The sequence below is a fragment of the Eumetopias jubatus genome, unplaced genomic scaffold (assembly GCF_037043125.1).
Source record: "Eumetopias jubatus isolate StellerSeaLion01/CBP00866 unplaced genomic scaffold, mEumJub1_p1.0 scaffold_109, whole genome shotgun sequence".
Taxonomy (NCBI): Eukaryota; Metazoa; Chordata; class Mammalia; order Carnivora; family Otariidae; genus Eumetopias; species Eumetopias jubatus.
The window spans coordinates 535,932-560,139 of record NW_028274915.1 but is presented as its reverse complement, the minus strand read 5'-3'; the positions used below and the strand labels follow the sequence as shown (position 1 = coordinate 560,139).

General features: G+C 54.0%; 1 long non-coding RNA gene across 1 annotated transcript; it reads right to left on the bottom strand.

Moving 5' to 3' along the window:
- Positions 1–9,600: 9,600 nt before the first annotated feature.
- Positions 9,601–20,340, bottom strand: LOC148161621 (uncharacterized). The gene is made up of 3 exons (XR_015767456.1): positions 20,211–20,340; positions 18,484–18,564; positions 9,601–11,364 (listed from the first exon to the last, which is right to left on the bottom strand). It is a non-coding gene; the product is annotated as an uncharacterized LOC148161621 (long non-coding RNA).
- Between the last annotated feature and the right edge of the window lie 3,868 nt (positions 20,341–24,208).

Sequence of the window (24,208 nt, the reverse complement as noted above, 5' to 3'; positions counted from 1 at the left end):
AGAGAGCGCAGAAGCAGGGGGTGCAGCAGAGGGAGAGAGAGAAAGAGATCCCCCCGCTGAGCAGGGAGCCCGCACCAGGACTCGATCCCACGACCCTGAGGTCCTGACCTGAGCCGAAGGCAGACGCTTTAACCGACTGAGCCACCCAGGAGTCCCCACCCTTCACCCTTTTCTGTTACAGGTTTTATGATTTTTACATTTAACAGTTAATATTTAGATTCAGTAAAAGTTAACCTTCCGTCACTTTCAGCTGTACCATTCAAGGCTACTTCCTTAGGCTCCTGCATGAGCTCAGGCTTGGGTCAGATTGACCTGGGTTCAAAGCCACAGCGGAGCCATGTCACAGCCCTGTGACAGGCAAGCTCCTATGCGAACTCTTGGAATCATGCGCGCGGCCATGGCGTGGGGAGGGGTAACTTGCCGGGCTGAATGCCAAGGGGTCCCCGTGATGCACAAAGTACTGCCACGGGAACCCACATTCCAGAAACAGTCCCCCGCCCAGCTCATTTCGTTGGAGATCCTCGAACCAAAAACATGTTTGCATGTTGCATCCCAAAGACCGGAGGCTACAGGCTGAGGAAAGCAAACTGTGCAAACACTCCCTCGCTGGGGATGTCATGTCAGGGCTCCCCGACGTCTCTGTCCATTTGGCTGGAAAGACCGAAAGGAGACACCAGGAGGCCCAGAGCCAGCCACCCAGCCCCACAGGGTCTAATCGATGTATGCAGCCCCAGGTCCCCTCCCCGTGTGTGCGTGTGTGTGTGTGAACAGGGGTCATGTAGGGCTGGCCAAGCCGTTCAAGAGCAGGCTGATGAGGGGTCAGATACCCAGTGGACAGGTCATGTTCAAGGTCAAGGCTGGGTGGGTGGGATGGGGTGTGGGGGGCTGCGCGCTTCTGCCTCAGGGTTTATCCCGCTGGCCCTGCGGGGATGGGTCAGTGTCCCGCGTGCAGGGCTGTGCACGCACAGGTGTGTGTGTCACATCTGGGAGCAACAGGGGGACGGGGCAGGGGGACAGGGAGGTTGGCGGGGCAGGGCTGTGATGCCTCTGGGCCGGCTACCCGTCCCTGTCTTTGCAGGCCACAGATGAAATGGGGACGAGGCTGGCGGACACCTCCTCCTACTCCATGAGCTGGGGCGTGACCCCACAGGGGTCCCCAGGAGCAGGGGCTGGGGATTGTGGGGGAAGGCCTCCGAAACCACCCAGACCACTGTCCCTGGTGGTCATTGACTGGATTGTGCTCCAGGAGCCGGAGCCTAAGGAGACCGAGCCCGAGGCTGAGAAGCTTGGGGCTGGGTGCCTGTGGATGTGTGGGGACGGATCAGGGCTGGCCCCACAGGGAGGAGCCCCAGAGGCTGGTGAGGGGCCAGGAGAAAAGACTGGGCTCAGAGGGCCCAGCGGGTGGATGGCAGGCGGGGAGACGCCCCAGAGAGGGCTCCTCCCTGGCTGCGGCTTCTCTGGGAGGCCCTGGGCTGGGCTCTGTCTTGCAAAGGCCCATGGAGAGGAGCCATGGGTTGAGCTTTTCTTCTCCTCTCTCAGCTGCTCCACCATCTCAGGAGCTAGAGCCAGGCTCCACCTCTGTCCCTAACTCGTGTGAGGAACCAGGTGCAGGGGCAGAATCCAAGCCAGCTTCCATGGGGCTCTGGAAACACAGGAACTGTCACTCAGCTCGGAGGCATCACAGCCCTGCCCGATGTCCTCACTGTCCCCCTGCCCAGCCCCCCTGCTGCTCCCAGATCAGACACACACCTGTGCGTGCACAGCCCAGAGTCTCCCAGAGATGCCCCAGGAAGGAAGGAGACCTCCCTGGGACGTCTCCCGGACTGCAGTCCACCCACTGGACGCTCGGAGCCCAGTCTTTCCTCCAGGCCCCACACCAGCCTCCGGGGTTCCTCTCTGTGGGACCAGCCCTGACCCTTCCCCCCACACACTCAGGCACCCAGCCCCGGTGTTCTCACCCTCGGGCTCGGCCACTGTGGGTTCTGTGTGCTCCAGCCGGGTCAGCAGAAGGTGGGCATGGCGCTCCAGGTCGGAACAGGGCATGTTGAGCTGCACATGGGCCACCAGCTGCTTGAGGCAGGGAACGTCTTTGGCTGACAGAAGTCCTCCGAGTCTAGTCCAGCCATGTGCCCAGAACGGAGGAGATGGCCCTGGAGGTAGGTGGGCAAGAAACAAAGTCAGTGGCCGGGCCTGCCCTTCCACACACCCCCTGGGGCAGCCTTGGGGATGCTCCATCCAGAGGTCAGGCCCCCCCAGCCCACCCACACTGGACATCCAGGCAGGGGCAGGTGTGGCCAGCAGGTGCGGGGGGCCGTCAATCTGCATGAGAGGGAGCCCTCCATCACGGGTGTGAGCACCCCTGCCTTCCTCAGGGGAGCGTGCCCCACGCCTCTATCTGTCTGTGGTCCCTCCTGTTGAACTGGAAACCCAAGGAGGGGGTGGTGTGGGTGCAGTGTCTGCTCTGTCCCAGCGCTGGGGAATCACAGAGGAACTGCAGAAGTCTGTGAGGGAAGAGGGAACCCAGCGGGTCCTGGGTTGGGGCTTGCTGCGCGGAGCCCACTGGCTCTAGCTCTGCAGGGGGAGCGAGCGCCTGCTCCGTGTCCGGGGAACACCCGCAGCTGACTGTGGAGCTGGGCCAGCTCGGATTTTGCAGTGGCTCTAGCTCTGGAGTTGGTGATGGAGCCGTAGTTCCAGCGGGCTTACTCACACTGGGGCGCACTTGGCTCCAGCTCCCGGGCTCCCAAGCTCCCAGCAGTGGCACCGCAACAGAAGATCAAATGCCTCGAGCTGCGGAGCGGGCTTTGGGCCTGTAGCTGCTCCTGCATCCACGTCGACGGTATGGTGGTCACCAACCCCGCTGCAGTGGCCAGTCCGCCATCTGGAGATGGTGCCCAAGCAGTGAGGACGCACGGTCCCTGCTCGCGTGGGGCTGGCCGGAGTAGAGGTCAAACGAGGACTTCACGACCCAGGGGAGTGTCTCTGATCAGGTGGGATCAGGTGCCGGGAGCAGCGGTTCAGGCCCTTGCCCCTGTCGGGCACCTCAGGACCGACCTGTATGGGGCACGAGGTGAAGGGCATGCAGGATCCTTGGGCTGAATCCCCCCGTAGCCATTACCCCCATGTAGCCGGTCCCGTCACCGCCCCGAGTTTTGTCATCCATGAAATGGGCAGGGGAGGAAAGCCGTTCGTGGGTTCAAGAGCCTTATCCAAGTGCGGAACCGGATCTAGATCATCTCTGGAGGGGGATTCAGCTCTAGCACCTGCCCCAGAGCTCGAGGCAGGTCCAACAGCGATGCGAGCCGCAGCTCCCGAGACTGGGGCAGCTGCAGCTTCAGCTCTCGCGCCAGCTCTGGGATCAGAGCCCGGTGTGCAGCCTGAGCAGCTCCGACACCAGCTACGGAACTCGCCAGCCAAGGGCCAGCACCTTCATCATCACACCCTCGCCATCGTGCACGAGGTCAGGAGAAGGGCTGGGGACCGAGAGGGTCCCTCCTGGGCAGGTCACCCCGTGTGCTTTGGTCACTCCATTCAGAGCTCGCCCTCCCCACCCCTCCCACAGGTCACAGCCCCGGGCGTCCCCACCCCTGCTTCCCAAACAAGGCTCAAGGTGGACAAGCAGACCATGGATGTTGGAATTCGAGACTTGTACCTTAAACACTGTATACGTGTTGACCCACAAACTCCCCTTTATGGATTCTGTTGCAAATAGGGGATTATGGACACGGGTCTTCCCTTCAACAAGCTGGGATTGAGCTGCCCACAGTAGGTGATGGGTGCACCTGCAGGCTGGGATGGGTGCTGCGCACCGTCCTCCCAGACAGGGGTGCCGTCACCCTTTCCTCCAGGGGACCTCCGCTTCCTCACGTTCTCCCCAGGGCTGCTGGTCCCCAGACCAGACACCTGCCGGTCTGAGGGTGACCAGCGCTGCCTCCATAGGGTTTTTTGTTTTCCCAGAGTCCTTACCTGGTAGCTCCGCTTCTCTGATTCCCCCCGTGCCTGTCCCCACTTGGACTTGCATGCGTGTGGTCTCTCCCTGTGGAACCCAGTGACTTGGAGCATGGTTTGGACCAGAGTCCGCTGAAACCTTTCTCTGGCCTTGGGTTGTGAGCAATGCATTGCCTTTTGGGGTGTGTCTTCCAGCTTTCTGCATTTCCCTGGGTTCTGTGTGGGCCACAGGAGGAACCAGCCCTGTCCTGTCTGGGGTCAGGCTGAGGTGTCCCAGCAGGAACAGGGGTCTCAGCCCCAAGATTGTGCCCATAACTCCTAAAGTGGCCTCTCTGATTACGTCTGATCTGTAAGCCGCCCCAGGCATTTCAATATAGAATAAGGGAAATTCTGTGTCCAATAAACACAGAAGGAAACGAGTTCCCTTTGAAAATAGGGGGGCAGACACAAAGGCCCCTATTGCGTGATTCCACGTACAGGAAACACCCAGGAAAGGAACAGAGAGAGAAAGCAGCTTATGGGTCGCCAGGGGCTGGGCTCGGGGAGGAATGGGCAGGGAGGCCTTCTGGCTCAGGGTGTCCTTTGCGGAAGCAGATATTGTGCAGCAATGTTCTGTGGTGCGGTGGGACAGCATTGGGAATATAATTAATGCTGCAGACTTGTCCAACAGAAAACAATTAATTTTATTTAAAATAAATAATAAACAGCGTAGAGGATAAGGAAAGATAATATAACAGTTAATATGTACCAGAGAGAAAGAACACAGGGGGAGGGGATGAAACAATCTGGCGGGGCATCAGGGTCGGGTGATGGAAATAAGGGGAATTGTACAAGGGGCTCTCCCCACGAGGATGTGGGCTCTGGCTGTGGTTCTGGGAGCCCTGCAGGAACAGGAGGAGGGGCAGGGTCAGATGCAAGAGCAGGGCCAGATGCAAGAGCAGGGACAGGGGCCGGATCCACGGTAGGAGCTGGGTCATGGGCTAGTACAGGAGCACAGGCAGGGCCAAGGGAAGGGCCCGCGGTGCTGGAAAGCAGGGGAAAGGGCATCGGCTCTGGCAGGGGCAGGGGCAGGAACAGGGACCCAGGCAGGGGAAGGGGCATAGGCTCTTGCAGGGGCAGGGACAGGGACAGGGACCCAGGTAGGGGAAAGGGCATTGGCTCTGGCAGGGACAGGGGCAGGAACGGGGACACAGGCAGGGGAAAGGGCATTGGCTCTGGCCGGGGCAGGGGCAGGAACGGGGACACAGGCAGGGGAATGGGCATAGGCTCTGGCAGGGGCACGGACAGGGACACAGGTAGAGGAACGGACAGGTGCAGGGGCAGGAGGTGGGTCATGGGCAGGAATGGGTGCACATGCAGGGGCAGGGAAACGGGTAGGGAAAGGGGAAGGAGCTGGGTCAGAGGCAAGCACCAGAGCAGAGGGAGGGGCAGGGGAATGGACAGTTGCAGGGGCAGAAGCCGGGACAGGGGCAAGAACAGGAATACAGGCAGGGGCAGGGGAAGGGGCAGGATCCAGGGCAGGAGCTGGGTCAGGGGCAAGAACAGGTGCACACGTCGGGGAAGGGGCAGGTGCAGGGGCAGAAGCCGGGACAGGGGCAAGAACAGGAATAGAGCCAAGGGCAGGGGAAGGGGCAGGATCCAGCGCAGGAGCTGGGTCAGGGGCAAGAACAGGTGCACACGTCGGGGAAGGGGCAGGGGCAGGGACAGAACCCGGGTCAGGGGCAAGAATCGGAGCACAGACCGGGGCAAGGGAAGGGGCAGGCTCCAGGCCAGGGGCTGGGTCAGGATCCGGAGCAGGGGCAAGAACAGGTGCACAGGCAGGTGCTGGGGAAGTGGCAGCTGCAGGGGCACGAGTAGGGGCAAGGGAAGGGCCATCGGCTCTAGCAGGGGCACGGGCAGGGGCAGGGACATGAGTGGGGGCAAGATTTGGGTCAGAGGCGAAAACAGGGACACAGGCATGGGCAGGGGAAGGGGCAGGATTTGGGTCAGGGGCCAGAACAGGAGCACAAGCAGGGGAAGGGGAAGGGGCAGGTGCAAGGGGAGGGACAGGGTCTGCAGCAATGGCACATAGAGGAACCAAGGCAGTATCTGGGTCAGGGGCAGGGACAGGGGCACTGGCAGGGGTAGGGATGGGTCAGGATCCAGGGCAGGAGCGGGGTCTGGGGAAGGAGCAGGGCCACAGTTCGGGGCAGGCACAGGGGCCCTGGCTCCGGCAGGAACAGTGGCAGGAACAGGGGCAGGCTCTCCGGGCACAGGTTGTCGAGCAGGCCCTTCCTGGTCGGCGTCAGGCTCTCCGTGGGCAGGTGCCGGGTCAACTGCCGGCTCCTGGGCTCCTGCTGAAGTCTCTGCAGGCACCACCCCTCCCTGGAGAGCTGCTGATGGAGTTGGAGCCGGCTCTAGCTCCTTAGGTCGTGAAACGTCTGTGAGAGGAGAAAAGCTCACCCCCGTGCCTGCTCTCCGTGGGTATTTGCAAGACAGAGCCCAGCCCAGAGCCTCCCAGAGAAGCCGCAGCCAGGAAGGAGCCCTCCCCGGGACGTCTCCCCGACTGCAGTCCACCCGCTGGGTGCTCTGCACACAGTCTTTGCTCCTGGCCCCACACCAGCCTCTCGGGGCTCCTCCCTGTGGGGCCGGCCCCGACCCGTCCCCACACACCCACAGGCACCCCGCCCCAGGCTTCTCAGCCTCGAGCTCGGTCTCCATGGGCTCCATTCCTGGAGCACAATCCACTCAATGACCACCAGGGACAGTGGTCTGGGTGGTGTCGGAGGCCTTCCCCCGCAATCCCCAGCACCTGCTCCTGGGGACCCCTGTGGGGTCACGCCCCAGGTCGCGGAAACGTCACGGCTGTCCGCCAGCCTCCTCCCGATTTCATCCGTGGTCTGCAATGACAGGGACGGGTAGCCGGCCCAGAGGCATCACAGCCCTGCCCAGCCAGCCTCCCTGTCCCCCTGCCCTGTCCCCCTCCTGCTCCCAGATCAGACACACCTGTGCGTGCCCAGCCCTGCACGCGGTACAGTGACCCCCGCTCCAGGGCAATTGGGATAAACCCAGGGCAGAAGCTCGCATCCGCACACACCCCGTCCCACCCAGCCACCCTTGACTTTGAACAAGACCTGCCCACTGGGTATCTGACCCCTCATCAGCCTGCTCTTGAATGGGGTTGGCCCACCCTACATGACCCCTCTTCACACACACACACACACACACACACACACACACACACACACACACGGGTGGGGACCTGGGGCTGCACAGGTGGATTAGACCCTGTGGGGCTGGGTGGCCGGCTCTGGGGCTCCTGGTGTCACCTTGTGGTCTTTCCGACCAAACGGCCAGAGGCGGTGGGGAGTCCTGAAAGGACATCTTGAGACAGCATTTGCTGGGCGCGCTTTCTTCCGTCGGCAACCTCCGGATCTGGGAACACAGCACGCGAACATCTTAGTTTCACTATCTGCAATGTAATGAGCTGGGCCGGGGGCTGTCTCTGGAATGTGGGTTCCTGGTTACCTGGGTTCCAAATTCTGATGGGCTCTGTTGTCAGGGAAGTGAGGTCACCATGGCCGGGGTCCCCTCACCCAACTTCCTCCTCAGACAAGAGCCCCACCCGCGAGGGCCCCTCCCCCAGCTGTTCAATGCTGACCCCCCCCCCATGCCCCATCTATACAGTGACACCCTCCCACCCCACCCCACCCACAGCCCACGCAAGGCCTGGGTGCAGCCCTTGTGTGAGGACACAGAGCTGGGTTCACCCTGGGCTCCTGCGCGTGCCCAGGGCTGTGACCCTCGACAGACCCTGTGCAGGCCCTTCTGCACTTGGGGTTTGGCCCCTCGACATGCTTCACTTAGCCGCTGAGGCAGAAATGCAGTCCTATGCTGAGCCCTTCCTCCCAGCCTGCTGTGGCCTCGCCTGCTGTGGCCTCGGCGTGGCCGTGAGACGAGCAGGACGTGGCCGCCCTCGGTGGGAGGGGGGACAATGGCAGCAGAGCCGGCGCGAACCAGTCACGGACAGCCACCCCCCAAGGCGGGCGCAAGCTGCGGAGACCCCCGCCGCCCAGTAGGGCCAGCCTGCACCACCTGACCCCATGCTGCCCAGACGGGAAAGCTAAGTACATTCGTGTCGGTTCATAGCACAGAGATCCTGTGGGTGGTCCTTACGTGGCAGTAGCTGACTGATGCCGTTCTACTGTGTTCTCCTTGGGTGGCCCTAACCGCACCGGCGAATTGCATCGCCAACTACATACTGGTGACTCCACGTGTCCGGCTCCCACATCTCTCTGTCCTCTGAACTCCAGCCCCTCACGTGGCATCTCCGTTTGGGGGTCCTGGGCTCCAAGCTCAGCCCCCGAGCCTGCCCGGGGCTCCCTGTCCTCAGACTGAACCTCCCTCCACGGCCTGTGCTCTCCCCCCCCTCACCCTTCCCTCCGCTTCCACCACTCTGGGGTTTTTCACAAGTGGTCTCCTCTTCCGCGGAAGCCCACCCAACTTCCCTAACTACCTCTGTGCTTCAGCTCTCTTCCGAATGTCCCTTCCTCCGAGAAGCCCTCCCTGACCCCTCCTGTTCCACCCGGCGTGAGTCAGACCTGCCGTCGTTTTGCACTCTCTCCAGACACTCTTCCCCGATCTTGTGTGTTGTGTTCTGGGATCTCTCACCTGCTCAGGAAGGGCCAGACGGGCACACAGGGAGGATGGCCTGCAGAGATGGGGGCAGTTTTGGGGGACGCACCAGCCCTCGAGGAGCACCCATGGCCACCAGCAAACCCCCAGGTGCTGGGGCAGAGGAAGCGGCAGTCTCCATCCCAGCCTCAGAAGAACCAGCCCTGGCTCGTGAGCCTTCGGGTGGACGGGAGCGGCACTCCTGTGGCCTCCTCCGGCAGCCACTGGGCACCGCTGTTCAGCTCAGCACAATTCTGATGAAAACTCCATTGTTTATTCCTCGTGCAATGAGACTTTGGGGTCTTTGTTTCCAGGTCTGGGATCACAATTGGGTGTCGTCCAGATATTTTAGCGTCTCGTCTAGGATCCCTCATTGTAGTGGACTCTTCTTAAATCCTCGTCGGAGACACGGGTGCGGAATGTCCTTTAATTCCCTCTGATGTGTCCACGCTGAGCGAGCTCTTCAGCAGTCTTCTCGAGCCTGGGCTGGTGTGTGCAAGGCGGCCATCCGTCTTGGAGCACAGTGTCCTCAGCTTCTGCTTGCCACCACACCCTCCAGATGACCAGCGACCCTGTCCCACTGTGTCTGAGTCATGTTGGTGTCCCAGCTTCCCTCGTGAGCCCCCGCTGGAGGGCTGCATTTGTATTTCCCCTTCTAACCTCGGAGCCTGGGAAGGTGGGGTGGGGCTGAGGACACAGCGCAGATCAGCTGAGGCTGTGTGCAGGTGTCTCTACAGAATCTGAGCGCTTTAGTGATGTGCCACCCTGAGGTCAGCGGGGCCAAAGCCAGGGGAAATGTCATCATCTGCCTGGAGACGGGAAGGGGTGAGGGGCTGATGGAGGACCCTAAGAGTGAGCAAGAGGAGCATCGAGCCGAGGATACTGGGCTTCTGGGGGACACTGCTCCCTGATGGAGCGGAGGGGAGGTGACATTCTGAGCGGAAAGAACCTGGGTGAACTGAGTGGGGGGGGGAGTAAGGAATAGGAATTCCAGGACTGAGCGAGGCAGGAGGGCAGGTGAGTCCACCCTCAGGGGTGCTTCCCTCCCTGAGTCTCAGCTTCCTCACCCGTGGAAGGAGGAGCACCCTAGCACCTATGGCAGGTGCCCTGCTGACTAGAAAGAAACCTCTGCAACGTGGCCGGCCATGTACTAGCTGGAGAGGAGGGGGCTATCGCGGGCATCCCGCCGGCCCTCAGAATGTCCCTTCCAGCCCCCCTGGCGGGGACACAGTGTGGCGGCCCAGCCATCCTAGGGCACAGCCCTGGTGGCACCAAGGAGCGCTCAGCCAGCTTCCAGCAGGGGGCGAAGGGGCCCCGGGGCCAAGGCGGTGAATGAGGTGCTCCACCTTGGGCGGGGTGGCCAGGCTGCCAGGGCCTCCTGCTGCTCCGGGCGGGGCCGCGGCTCTGTCCGGGCCCGGGTTCCGTCCGGACGTTGGGCTGGCCGAGCAGGGGACCCGGCTTGGGGAGCGGGACTGGGGACCCAGGCTGGTGCTCACGGGCAGGTCCCGGAAACCCCGTCTCTCCACCCGGCGGGGTCCTCAGGCCTCCAGAGATTTCCTCTCCGGACCCTGGTTCTCGCTCCCCTCGCTCCATCGGGCGTTGGGGAGTCGGGTCCCCCGGAGCCGTCCCAGTCCGACCCCGGGAAGCCGCGGCGCAAGGTCGCAAGGTCGCGGAGGGGCTGGGGTGCAGGCAGCGCCAAGAGTAGGCGAGGAGGTCTCCGCGGGACCCGGGGCCATGGCTGAACTGCCCCAGAGTCAGGCCGCTGAGGGGCGGTCCCCGGGTCCCCTGGCAGGAGGGGCCGCGGCAGGGACGACGAACAGCGCGCCCGAGGGCCTGCAGGGGGCGCCCCCATCCGCAGGGTGCAACGGGAGGTCCGGAGCTTCCTGGGACCGGTGTGCTGGGAGCCGGGAGACCGGGAAGCCGCGGGCGCCCCTGGGGTCAGCGGTCCTGGTCCCGCAGAGTTCCCCGGTCCTGCCAACGCCCCCTGTGCACCCGCTTCGGGCTCTCTCTGCACTGGGGTGCTCGGGGCTGGGCGAAGGGCTGTGCGGCCTGGGCTGGGGTGGGGAGCCGGCGAGCGGGCGCAGTGGGGGCCGCCCCCAGGACTCAACCCTGGGCGCAGAACACGGGAGAACGCGGGCTCAGGTGGGGACAGCCCTCCTGTGGCCCAGGCGCAGGGGCCCCGGGGCTCGCGGTGCGCTAACTTCCAGACTGTGTGCACCTGCGTCCTAGGGCAGGCAAGTGTTTGGGGGGTTAAGGTAGAACAGAGGCGTCACCGAGGTTGGGGGAGGAGGCCGCGGCCTGGAGTCTCTGGAAAGAGCTGTTGTGGGATGTGTGCTCAGGCTCGCTGTCCCCCAAATCACTCCCGAGTCGTCCCTGCTTACTGTCAGCCCGGGCTCTGCTCCTGTCACTGACCTTCAGGAAAGCCGGGTGGTGAGTGTGCTTCTCATTTCACTGGTGCAAAACTGGCTTAGGGAGATCAGGGTCGCCCTCCCGGGTCATAAGGCAGGAAGGGCCAGACCGGAGCCTGGGATCCAGGTCTCTTCAGCAGCAGCCCGTCCTTCCTGGTTCTGCTCTCAGCCTCCTTTATCATAGTTTGTTCCTTTTTTCCTTGAAAAATTCTTTCACAGCATTGATACAATAAACCACACACGAAGCGTGCAGCTTAGTAAGTTGTGACCCATGTAGACACCTGCGGATCCGGCGCTCCTGTCAAGGCAACGACGCACGTGTCCCCCCACGGGCTGTCCCTCAGGCCTCTGGTACTTGCTGTGGAACACAAAGGCAAAAGAAATAGAGAAAAGAAAAATCAAACTTCCTTACAGTTCACAGCCCATCGACAAGTCCTTGAGACAGGCAGCGTGACCTTCCCCTGGGAGTTTAACTGCCCCAATGTTCACACTTGCTGGAGGCAGAAGACAGCCTTAGTTTGACATTAGCCTGACCTCCAGGATCCTGTAAAAATCCCCTTGGAAACTTCCTTTATCTCTGCGCCCCCACAATATGTGTTAGCCATCATCCCCCAAGCATATGACCGTTGATACACCTCTGGAGGGTCTCACGACTAAGGTTTTACTGGGCAGGAGTAAGTGACGTTTTCCTAACCGCAGCTAGCCCCTCGGGGTCCTGGAAACCTTGCTTCCAAATTCCTTGGAGACTTAGCAGTATCCATTACACCCCCTAACTTGAAAGTATAGGATCAGTGTCTCCTCATGACCCCAGTGCAGCTCTTTCTACCCTCGGGTCCTACCCCCGTGCTTTAATAAAACTACCCTTTTTGAGCTAAACACATCTCAAGAATTCTTTCTTGATCGTTTTCCCCCGGACCCCATTTCCCAGCGTACTCTGCTGTCTAGGTTGACCTCAGGCTACGGGGACCAGTGCTCTACCTGCTCTGGGACTCTTGAGGAGCAGGGGCTCTGTCCTTGGTCTCCATACACTGTGGTTCCAGCAACATCTAGCCCATGACTGACCCCATGCAGACCTGAACATAGAGTTCAGGGCTTTTGAGAAACCTGGCAAACAGTCCCCATTCTCAGATTCCCTACATCCCTTCATCTGTTTATTTATTCATTCCACCGATATTTTTAAAGATTTGATAAGTACCAGGAGGCCTGGTGCTGGGTGGACACCAGGTGAGGAGGTGACCTGAGAGATATGAATGGGGAGCTACATTAGTTTTTCTTTTATTGTTTGTGCTTTTGGTATCCTACGTAAGAAATCAGGTTCACTCAACAGGTTCTCACTCTGGATGAGAGCTGTTTATGGCTGAAGCCGGGAACAGCCATGGCCGAGTGGATCTGCACTGAAAGCTCCTCGGCACCTCGGCTGCTCCTGGAGAACACACGCCACGGATCACAAAGAGGGTACGGGGTTGCGGCTCCCTGGCGATCTGAGAAGAGTCTCAGAATCTCAGAGATCGTCGTCTATCAAGCCTTGGTGCTCAAAAATATGACAGAACACCCAGGCCAGATGTGAGGAGACAAGGGGCAGTATGATTTCCGAGAGGCTGTGCATTTTGACTGGGGGATGGACCCACCGTGAGCTAGTTCAATACTGGAGTCCGTCAGGCTACATTCTACATGAAAAAAGACGCAGGCAAAAGTGCTCCAGGCAAACAAAACATAAATGCATAAGTAACTGATTTACTTTGACAAGAGTAATTCCACACTAATAATTAACATAAAAGAGTTTTCATTTCTGGTCTGATTATTTTCAGACCTCTTATGACCTTAGCCATTTCCCACCCAACGGCCTTCCCCAAGTGCTGCTGCGTGATTCCCGTTGGTGGATCTTCCTAACTCCATCAGAGGTCAGCACTTGTGGCTGACCTCCCGGGAGCTTCGGTCTCCTCCTCCAGTCTGGCCTCCTGGGCCAGACACAGCCCAGCTGTGGATGCTCCCTGGGACTACTCATCCCCATAATCAGATCTCTGGTAGCACTTCCCTTTAACTACACATACTTCCACAAGGTCTATAAAATAAAGACTGGTCAAATTTTGCTTATCAAAATGTTTTTCTCCACTGTTTTTATCTAAATGTGGTAAAACTTGCTGACATGGCACCAACTACTTTGGGGAAAGCAGAACAGACTAAATCAAACGACTGACCAAAACCAACGACCAAGAAAGTAAACAGTCAACAAAGGCAAGTCTTTTATCCAGCAAAGTCATCAAAGGACAAATAACCCCACGGTACCTGCCTGTTCTACCTCAAGCCTTCCTTCCCACACTCTAAGTGGGTTCTACTGAGTTCCAAGCAGGGACGGGGCGGTGTGTGTGGAGCCCTGAGGTTCTGGGTCGGGCAGGAAGGTGTCCTCAAAGAGCCAGGGTGGGGGCACGTGGAAATGCAGTCCTGAAGGACTCCCAGAGATGCACTCTACACTCCTCTGTGTCCTTCAGCATCTCTCAGAGCCTTGATACTTGACTGATGATTAACTGTCCTTACAAAACAATGCTCTCAAGAAAACAGCAAGGTGAGACACATATTCCTCCCAAAGGATAATCCTATAACTTACATGAAGAGCATTTTAAACTATAGAAGAAGCTGCTGTGAATTGCCTGAAGTGAGTGTTGGTCATCAGATTTCCCTTAAACAATGATCCACCGCAGGTAAGCTAATTTTTCTTCAATTTCCTTTCAAAATAAGTATGACATGATGGTAGGAAATGGCACCATAATGACTAGAATTTAAATGAATTAATTCTTCCCAGACTATTGTTAAGTACCTATAATCCACGGCGGCACAGCCCATCTTCCCACCTGCCTGTCACGACGACAACAGGCCTCAGGCAGGCTTTAGCTCACGTGTCTTCCCAGAGCTCAGGGGCTCACGCTTCATCCTGGGGCCCCACTCCACGAGAATGGTCCACGTGCACAGGGCTGCGTGCACAACGTCTGCGTGAAGTGCCACGATGTCATCTGGCCTGTGTGCAAATTCACCATCTTTGTTTCCTCTCTAGATGCACAACTAGTGACGGACTGTGGGCAGGAGACACACGGAGTACTGGCGGGCACGCGGGCAGAGCCTCGCCTCTCAGCCAGGCCAACTCAGCACCGCCAGGCAGCTGGCCCCACGCACCGCCCAGTGTGGCCCTTGGAAGCTCTTTCAAGGCGAGATACATCTGGGCCCACTGGGGTCTCTGGCTGAAAGGCACCCTCTCCACGGTGAGCCCTCTGCATGAACGACTCAGGCTGCCGGCCTGGGGTGCGGCCCTGGAACCTCTGCAGTCTGGCCCACAGCTGGAACAGGAGAACCGCTCACGGCAGCCAACCATCATCATTCTTGTTCTCATGTCATGATGAAGCATCTACTTTTCATTTGGTCTCATTTCTTTCAAATCCAAGCAAAAACACTGTTACAGAATAGCTGACTTGGAGGCTGCAGATCTTTCCCCCTTTTGAAATCCAATCATTGGAACAGCTTTCTCCAACAGGAGGTCATGTCGGCTCCTGGCCCCTCAGCCACTGGTCACACAGATCACCATCTCAACAGCGGAGGAAGAAGGCAGAAGTGAATTTCACAGCCTGTCCACACAGAGCTCGTGAGTGGGGTAGGGGCAGAAGAGTGACTCAGGACCGGTCAGGACGGTCAGGGGCAGGCTGCGCCCACAACTACTACGGAGCTGGCTCTGGCCTGGCCGATTCCATGAGTGAAGAGTAAGATCTGGACTTTGGCAAGCATCTTCAAAGCGACACCCCATCGCTCCGAACACACATGGGAGTGTATGGAGTTGGAATAAAAAGGGCGGGGCCGACGTGTTCAGGGTCATCCTGCACTATGGTCTTGCACATCAGCAGCCCAAACTGACAAGTCACTGTGCTTTCTTTTCCAGTGTTTCTGTGAGCCTCTGCACCTACACATCAGGGACCCACCATCTGCCTCCCTCACACAGACAGGAAATAGCTTCCCCAGGGCCCTGAGGCGGCCTCAGCACCTGACCAACAGCAGTGAAGTCTTGTGCTACAAGTCACCAAGTTTCTCATTTAAAAAACTATCAGCTGGCCAAACAGGGTAAATAATTTTTCTTAGAGGGGTGGGGCAGAGAGAGAGAGTGTTAAACGGGACAACCTGAGATCATGACCTGAGCCAAAATCAAGAGGCGGTCGCTTGACTGACTGAGCCCCCCAGGCGCCCCAAGACAGGGTAAATTCTTGAGACGACAGTGCTCAACATCTGACTGGGATCTGTAATTAAAATGCAAAGTATGCATTTAATATTTTTAATGGGAAACCAATTTGGGAATAAAAGGCTTCACTGCAACTATATTTTTATATGGCAATAAATAGAAAATGAAATTTTAAGAAGGTAACAAATGAAACAGCATCAACAAAATCTAACTACCTAAAAATAAATCAAACAAAAGGTGTACAAAACTCTACAGAGAACTACTGGGTATTTACCACAAAGATACAAATGTAGGGATCCGAAGGGGTACGTGCACCCCAATGTTTATAGCAGCAATGTCCACAATAGCCAAACTGTGGAAAGAGCCAAGACGTCCATCGACAGATGAATGGATAAAGAAGATGTGGTATATATACACAATGGAATATTATGCCGCCATCAAAAGGAATGAGATCTTGCCATTTGCAATGACGTGGATGGAACTGGAGGGTGTTATGCTGAGTGAACTAAGGCAATCAGAGAGGGTGCCTGGGTGGCTCAGTTGGTTAAGCGACTGCCTTCGGCTCAGGTCATGATCCTGGAGGCCTGGGATCAAGTCCCGCGTCGGGCTCCCTGCTCAGCAGGGAGTCTGCTTCTCCCTCGGACCTCTTCCCTCTCGTGCTCTCTATCTCTCATTCTCTCTCTCTCAAATAAATAAATAAAATCTTCAAAAAAAAAAAAAGAAAAGAAACTTATAAGTTAATCAGAGAAAGACATGTATCATATGATCTCACTGACATGAGGAATTCTTAATCTCAGGAAACAAACTGAGGGTTGCTGGAGTGGTGGGGGGTGGGAGGGATGGGGTGGCTGGGTGATAATTGGGGAGGGTATGTGCTACGGTGAGCGCTGTGAATTGTGCAAGACTGTTGAATCACAGATCTGTACTTCTGAAATAAATAATGCAATATATGTTAAGAAAAAAAAAAGAAGAAGATAGCAGGAGGGGAAGAATGAAGGGGAGTAAGTTGGAGGGGGAGACAAACCATGAGAGACGATGGACTCTGAAAAACAAACTGAGGGTTCTAGAGGGGAGGGGGGTGCGGGGATGGGTTAGCCTGGTGGTGGGTACTAAAGAGGGCACGTTCTGCGTGGAGCACTGGGTGTTATGCACAAACAATGAATCATGGAACACTACATCAAAAACTAATGATGTAATGTATGGTGATTAACATAACAATAAAAAATTAAAAAAAAAAAACTCTACAGAGAACTACAAAGCTGCCATCAGATCCAAATCCTGAGAGAAAATCCTTGTGCCCTCTCCTGGCTCTGGAGGTGACTGTGCCATGTGGGGTACTTTTCCTCACTACAGAAACTGGAGCTCACAGTGTTTTCTTTCTCCCCTGTGTGCTGCGTGCACGAGCTACAGGCAGCCCGAGCTCCCTGCACCTGACCCGTACGGTTTGGGGACACAGTGGGACGGGAGCAAATTCAGGTGACTGCCTTCATCCCAAGCAAACCGGAAGTCTAGAGGACTCTTTTACATACACCAATATTACAATCTCTCTTCTAAGCTGAAAATCCTTAAATGGCTTCTTCCTTCTTCTGACAAGACCTTCAGGAAGGAGCCTGGCTACCCTTCCCCCACATCTGCACGCTCACTCACATACAGTCTCACATGCTCGGCCATGCACACAGGTCACGCACTGTCCCATGCTCAGTCACGCACTGTGTGAACTGCGCTTTGCAGCCTGGTTGTGTTCAGCCAAACTCTCGCTCCCTCGCACTGATTTCAGGGGGATTCCACACATTGTCTAGCAGACATTTCCAACTCTTACCAAGTGATAAGCAATATAAATCTGTGAAACAGAAAGGAAGTAAGCAAATATTATTCCAAAATATTAATAGTGGCTAAGTTAATAACTTTTTTTTTAATTTTATCCATTTTTTTGACAGAAGAAAGATTTGAGAGCGCACAAGCAGGGGGAGTGGCAGAGGCAGAAGGAGAAGCTGAGCAGGGAGCCTGATGTGAGGCTCAATCCCAGGACCCTGGGATCATGGCCTGAGCCAAAAGCAGACACTCAATTGACTGAGCCACCCAGGCGCCCCCTAAGTTAATAACTCTTATCGTACTAAGGAAGCCCTTTGGAAAGGCTTTTTCTCAAATAATGCTAAATTGTCTTTAATTAGAAGATGCTTTCTTCATAAATATTTTTACAAAAACACATAAAGATCTCGGTATTCTCTCCAGACCTCATTATGCACTGCCTCGTCTCCCTCATCTGTTTCCATGAACACCTTGAACATATTGTTACCGAAGCACTCGTAAAAATAAAGTTACAAAGCAATGGCCAATGACTATCTCCTCCACAGGCATCCTCATTTTTACATCCCCATAATTTCCTCATTATCTGGCATTAGCAAGTGCTTTCTCAAATGATGACAACTGCTCACTAATCCTGGTACGTGAACAAGAGGGAAACGAAGCAGACTATACCAACAGAAATCTGCAGCAATTAAAAGTAAACTATAGACATATACTAAAACCCCTTAAGGATTATATATATATTTTTAAAAGATTTTATTTATTTATTTGACAGAGAGAGACACAGCGAGAGAGGGAACATAAGCAGGGGGAGTGGGAGAGGGAGAAGCAGGCCTCCTGCTGAGCGGGGAGCCCGATGTGGGGCTCGATCCCAGGACCCTGGGACCGTGACCTGAGCCGAAGGCAGACGCTTAACGACTGAGCCATCCAGGTGCCCCCACAAACCCCTTAAGTATTATGAAGCATTTATAATATCAGCTGTTAAAATCAAAAGTTACTGAGTCCTCCAAATCTGATTGGGGAGTCACTGGGGAGAAGGGACTTCAAGCTATAGCAAAACACCATGATCGTGCAAAGAATCCAATGAAGCACACACGTGTACATGAGCAGATGCACAGCCATCCAGTCAATACAAACCAGGAAACAATGTGGGTATCACAGTCTATTAAATCCTATCCAAACTCACACTGAACTAGTGAAAGTACTTCATCTTACTGGCTCGTAATATTTTCAGGGAGAAGGACTTTCTCCAGAGTAAATATGCTAAACAAAAACACTGGACTGAGTATATCCCACAGAGACTGGATGTGGGAAAATTTAAGAACTTGAAACATTCTCTAGGCTTTCCCTTTTCAGTTCAAAGCTTCTGTTCTCATTTATTCAAATTTAAGGTTTGCTGTTTTTAACTTATATACACAATGAATATATTTGTATTTAACACAAGATTTAACTTACCCTGGTAAATGTGCCTTCAAAACTATGAATATCCAGTTGTGGCTTCTGGGCATACACATAAGCACTGACTGAAAAAAGGTCCTGGAATACAGAATATCTGAACTCATTACATTATAATTAGACAAAATTACTTGGAAATTTTTCATTCACCAACTAATATTTTTCATATGTTATGTACCAAAAGTGATGGTCGGTTTTCCTATACTTTGTGTGCCAACACTAGGTTAGGATGGAGGATAACTAAGGGAAATAATTTTTAAGCTCAACAGAGGTGTGGCAATTTCTCTTGGTTCTAAAAGACTACTACTTAATGATAGGTGTATGTCGAGCACTTGGGAGTTGCTCAAAAGCTCCATGTCGCCTGGGGCTGTCCCAGATTCCAAGTTTAAAGGTGGAAATATACTTCGTGGAGTTCTGTCATACTGTGTATGAGTACTCAGGAGTTACATGGGTACCCAAGAATTTAGTGGGATTTAAATAGTCCTCACAATTCTGCATAAGTTCTATAAAACAATTTAGCAAATTCCTAAATTTACTTGCATGTTTTTCTAACAGCTACTGCATTTGCCATAAACAGGTGACTTCCTTGAAGCTATGAACATACTGCATTTCTCCCATGTGCCTGAAGCACATCCCCACGATCTATATTTATAAAATTGTATGGGAAGGCTTTAACTATTCACACATCACAGCAACTTTCCCAGAACTAGCTCTGAAGTAGAAAAAAGTCGTTTAGATTACCCGACTCACAGGCAACAGGTAAATGCTTAAACAGTAAGTCTCTGGACATGACACTGAAGCACCTTATTTTAAGGCAATTTATAAAAGTACATCTGTTGATTTATAAATTTTAGTTTTTAAAACTCTATATAATTTTATTAAAATAATGTTATAATAGGTGAAAATGTATTGATAACAAATTTTACTTTTTTAATGGTGCATGATTATGTTTACCAGGAGATCACAAAGAATTTATAGTACCAAAAAGTTCCTTGCCTGTATGGACTTTAACCACCAACACCCACACAGGATTCTGACTGTACTGCCTACTAGACAGCCCAAGGGCGAGTGACTTCCCATTTCTTCTGTGTGGTGATCCCACACATCCTAACGTGACCGGCGTGTAACTGACATTAGGAGACAAAACTCCAAAGCACACAGGTAGGAAGCATACCTGAGTTCACAGAGGGAGGATGCAAATGATCATGTGGATGTAGAGTGACCTACTGAATTTGTTATAATCTAAATATGCTCCTGTATTTTTCAAACTGATTCATGTGGACACAAGTAATATTCTTAGTGGGTGAGTTACATCCACCAATGGAGATGATACTGGAGCCTTTCAGAGTAAACTATCAGAAGTCTTTGAGTTCTTGGGATTTCAGTTGTTTTAAAATATATATATCTATTCTTAATTGGCTATCAGAAAGCTGGACAAGTACAATGCTATACGGAAGTTTCAGAAATCTGTCCTTATTACAGGCCTGAAATTTAAACAAGACCCACATCAGCTAGGAGGGAAAGAACCCCAGCCCACTGTGTCCCCATGCTCCTCGCCAGGGCTGCTGCCTGCCTGCCCTCAGGACCCTGAAGCCACAGTGCCCTGGCCCATGCGCTGCCCGCATTTCCAGTCTCCCTGCTGCCCTCTGAAGGAAGACTAGGATTCCTTTTCCGTTTCATTAATAATCTACGCGTTAACAACGGGCATCACGTACATCTGAAGATACCTGAAGGCATTTGGGGTCTGTTGAGTCCAGGGTTCCAGATGATGGGACTTCCAGGCCATGCTGTGAGAGCTGTGCTAAGACGCAGCATCAGCCCTGCTCCAAGGAGGGCTTCAAGATACCTGAAGGTACTCAACTGGAAAATGAAAAGAGACTTCTAAGTTTAAGGTAAATTCTGTAATACAAATGCAGGTTTGATACAACAATCTAGCGACTACTGAAAAAACTAATGGAAAAAGAGAAAACGAGCCACTCACACAAGAACTCGTCAGACTCAAGCTCACTGCACAGCAAGGTAAAAGCTGTGGATGGAGGGCCAAGCTGGTGTCTGAACAGGGTGGGCTTCCCAATGTGTCCTGAGAACGAGGCACCCCATCTCCACCATCCCCTCAAGCCCTCCTTGGAGCAGGGCTGATGCTGCGTCTTAGCACAGCTCTCCCAGCATGGCCTGGAAGTCCCATCATCTGGAACCCTGGACTCAACAGACCCCAAATGCCTGCACTTGACTCTAAGCTGGACCCTACGTGGTCTGCCAGGGCCGTTTCAAGCATGGCACGATCAGCGCCAAGCTGAATCGAGGAACAGGCTCGCAATCAGAGCTGGGACCTGCAACAGGTGTAAGAATTCACAAGCCCTGAAGGGAAATTAACCATTAAAACAAGCCGGATGCTGGCTGGGCCATCTGGTTTCCCTGAGCTGCCCACGATCAAGGGCCCATGCTCTGATGGGCCATCTGAAATCAAGATGCTAGGGGCACCAACTTGTGACCCCTGCCCAAAGCTGCAAGAGGGAGGTCCATCCCATGCTGGTGACCCTCCACAGCCCCATCTGTCTCGGGAGTGTCTGGCTGCTGTTAACTTGTGCTTGGCATTCCAGATCAGCTGCAGTTTGCAACAGTGGACCACGAGCCTGAACCCACTTCCCTCACCTCCCCCTGTATGCACCTGAGAGTAAGGTAGTTTGATTAGTAAGTGCCGCTGCCCCAGAAAGTACATGATCTCTGGGGGCCATTCCCCAGATAAATGATGGGGACAAAAGCGGTGGTGGGGTATGTAAAGCCATTTTGAAATGGTCTGAAGATTCAGATTTCCTCTTGACCAATTCCTAAACATGATGTGTCTTCAGGATTAAGTTGTATGAAAGTATTTTCCTGTATGGGGAACCTGGGTGGCTCAGTCTCTTAAGAGTCTGACTCTTGATTTTGGCTCAGGTCATGATCTCAGGGTCATGAGCCTGCTTAAGATTCTCTCTCCTTCTCCCTCTGCCCCTCTGCCTCCACCCCCCCCCACACTATCTCTCTTTCTCTAAAGAAAAAAATAATTTCATGTAAAAAATGCTTTGTGCTTCTTCTTCTTTTTGTTTTTTAAGATTTATTTGAGAGAGAGCAGGAGAAAGAGCGAGCGGGGGTGGGGGGAGAGGCAGAGAAAGAATCTCAAGTGGACTCACCGCCAAGCACGGAGCCTCAATCTCATGACCCTGAGGTCCCTCGATCCCTCAATCTCATGACGTGAGCCAAAACCAAGAGTCAGACACTCAACAAAATGAGCCACCCAGGCTCCCCAAATGTTTTGTGCTTCTTGCATAAAACCCTTTCAGCTGAAAGTCTGGGAAGACAACATGAAGACCCCTGGTGGCACAACACTGGGGAGGAGCAGAGGAAAGAGGGCACTTTTGCTTCTCACAACTGTCGGCAGGCTCTCCAGTCCAGCAGGAAACCCTCCTGCTGCCAGTGATTGGCATCTGAGATTCAAAGGGGCTGCCAGGCCTACAGCACGTCTGGCAGCTGGGATTTCTCACTTGCACATGGTGGTAAAAGGTGAACGGTACTGTTTTAACGGGCTCTGGCCAGGGCCTATACGAGGCAGACCTGGCAGCAGGCATGCAGACTGGTCTCACCCGGCTGCGTGAGGTCCCAGAACAATACTGCTAGCACTTCTCCTGTGAAGACACCTTGGCTGAGGCAGTAGGCTGTGCAGAAAAAGGAACGCAGACTTGAGAAAGGCCTGCTCACAAGCAAGGCTGGGCCTTGGGTGAGGTCTAGAGATGTGGATTTCAGGAGCATTCCCACCATTCCCAGATAAGAAAGACTCCCTGTGCCTGAATGATTTATTCAAGCAGCGTGGTTTATACCGAACATAGGCTTCCTTCTGGGAGTCTGGCACCTTGACAAGTGCCAGACAGAGGAATGCCTCCATGAGTCTCTCCTGTGTTTCCTTGGTAGGCACCATCTCACTTGTGTTCTCGTAACGAGCTGCTGGGGGTGTGCAGCGCGTCCTGTGAGGGTCCACTGGGAGGCGCTCCGGAACCGTGCACCATGCTTCCTCCAGATTCACCCCAGGGCCTTTCACTCGGCTGTCTGTGCCCTGGGTCCCGTTGCTAAAATCAATCATGGTCATGAGGAGGACTATGTGCTGAGTCCTGGGGGATTCTCCCAGGTAATCATTAAAACTGGGGGTGGTCTTGAAGGTCCCCCAAAACAGAGAGTTTACCATTTTTATAGTTCTCATTTTCATTTTTTGTTATTTGTTATATTTTGGGTTTGCCTCAGAATAAATGTTTTAGCGTGGCTTCCGCACTTAGAAAAATCACAGACTTGAAGGCATGAAGACTCAGAGGCCAAAGATGGGGGTAACCACAGCGGCTGAGGAGCGACGGGGGACGTGGAGACCTGAGGTGGGAGAGTGCCTCGGAGGGGCCCTAACTCCGGCATCCTCTCACCCCGACCCCACATGACCCACATGCGGGGCGGCTTTCCAGCAGTCCAGCTGAAAGAAGTGAACAAAGACCCCCAATTGCAGGGAAGCTAGAGCTCAGAGTTCGACTTCAGCCCAGTGAACTACCAAGTAGAACAAAACCAAATTCAAAAAACAGTACCCTTTAGAAGACCATAAGGCAATCCAGAGTGTCTATAATGTATCATTAGAAATGCTGAAGACACCATCCAAACAAACTTCTAGACGTATGAAGACATAAGAACACAAGATCCATATTCAGGAAAGAATTCCATCAATAAAGACGAATTCTGAGATGAGCAGATATCAGAATTAAGAGATGAGATTTTCAAAGCAATTTCAACATCTCAAAGAATTAAAGGAAAATCTTCTCCTAAAGCAATGGGAAACCACAGTACAGAAAAAAATATATATTTAAGGAAAAGAACCAAATGGAAATTCTAGCGTTAAAAAAATACAATATCTGAAGTAAACTTATTGGACGAACTTAACAGGAGATTGGAGATGAAAGAACGTTTGTATCCTTTGGGTAAATACCTAGTAGTGCAATTGCTGGGTCGTAGGGTAGATCTATTTTCAGTTTTTGAGGAAACTCCATACAGTTTTCCAGAGTGGCTATACCAGCTTGCATTCCCACCAGCAGTGTAAGAGGGTTCCCTTTTTGGAGAAGGAAGGTCTTGGTGGGAACGCTGAAGGGAAGCACTGACTCTGAATAGTAGGAAAGAGGATATGGAGTAAGTAAAGGGGCTGGCCCTTGGAATTGGGGATTGGAGAGGGGAGGAAACCCAGGCTGTAGCCAAGAGCTCTTCAGGGAATGAAGTGGGGGGATGTCTGGAAGGGTGGGGTGGGGCCCCAAAGTCCAGCTCCTGAATGCCAAGTTAAGGAGTTTAATTTAATTCTACAGTTAGTGAGAATAACTGCATTGCAGTACATTTAGCAGGGGAGAAAAACTGTTTTGGGAAGATTTATGTTTTAGAGGGATGCAAAAAAGAGTGTGTTAGATAGGTGCCAGAGAAAACTGGGATCCCTATCTCTAGCTTGGTTGGGGCTTATTTGCACAGTAGTGGTTGGAGGATGCCCAGGGGTGGTAAGAAGGGACCAGCCCTGATGCACAAGCACTTTTCAAAGTAGCTTCATAGCTTCTGCTGTCCTTCTGGCCAAAGCAAGTCACCTGTTCAGGCCCAGATTCAAGGGGGTGGAAAATAAACACCATTTCTCCTCTCCCTTCCCTTCTTCCCTTCCATTTCCTTCCCTTTCTTTCTTTCTTTT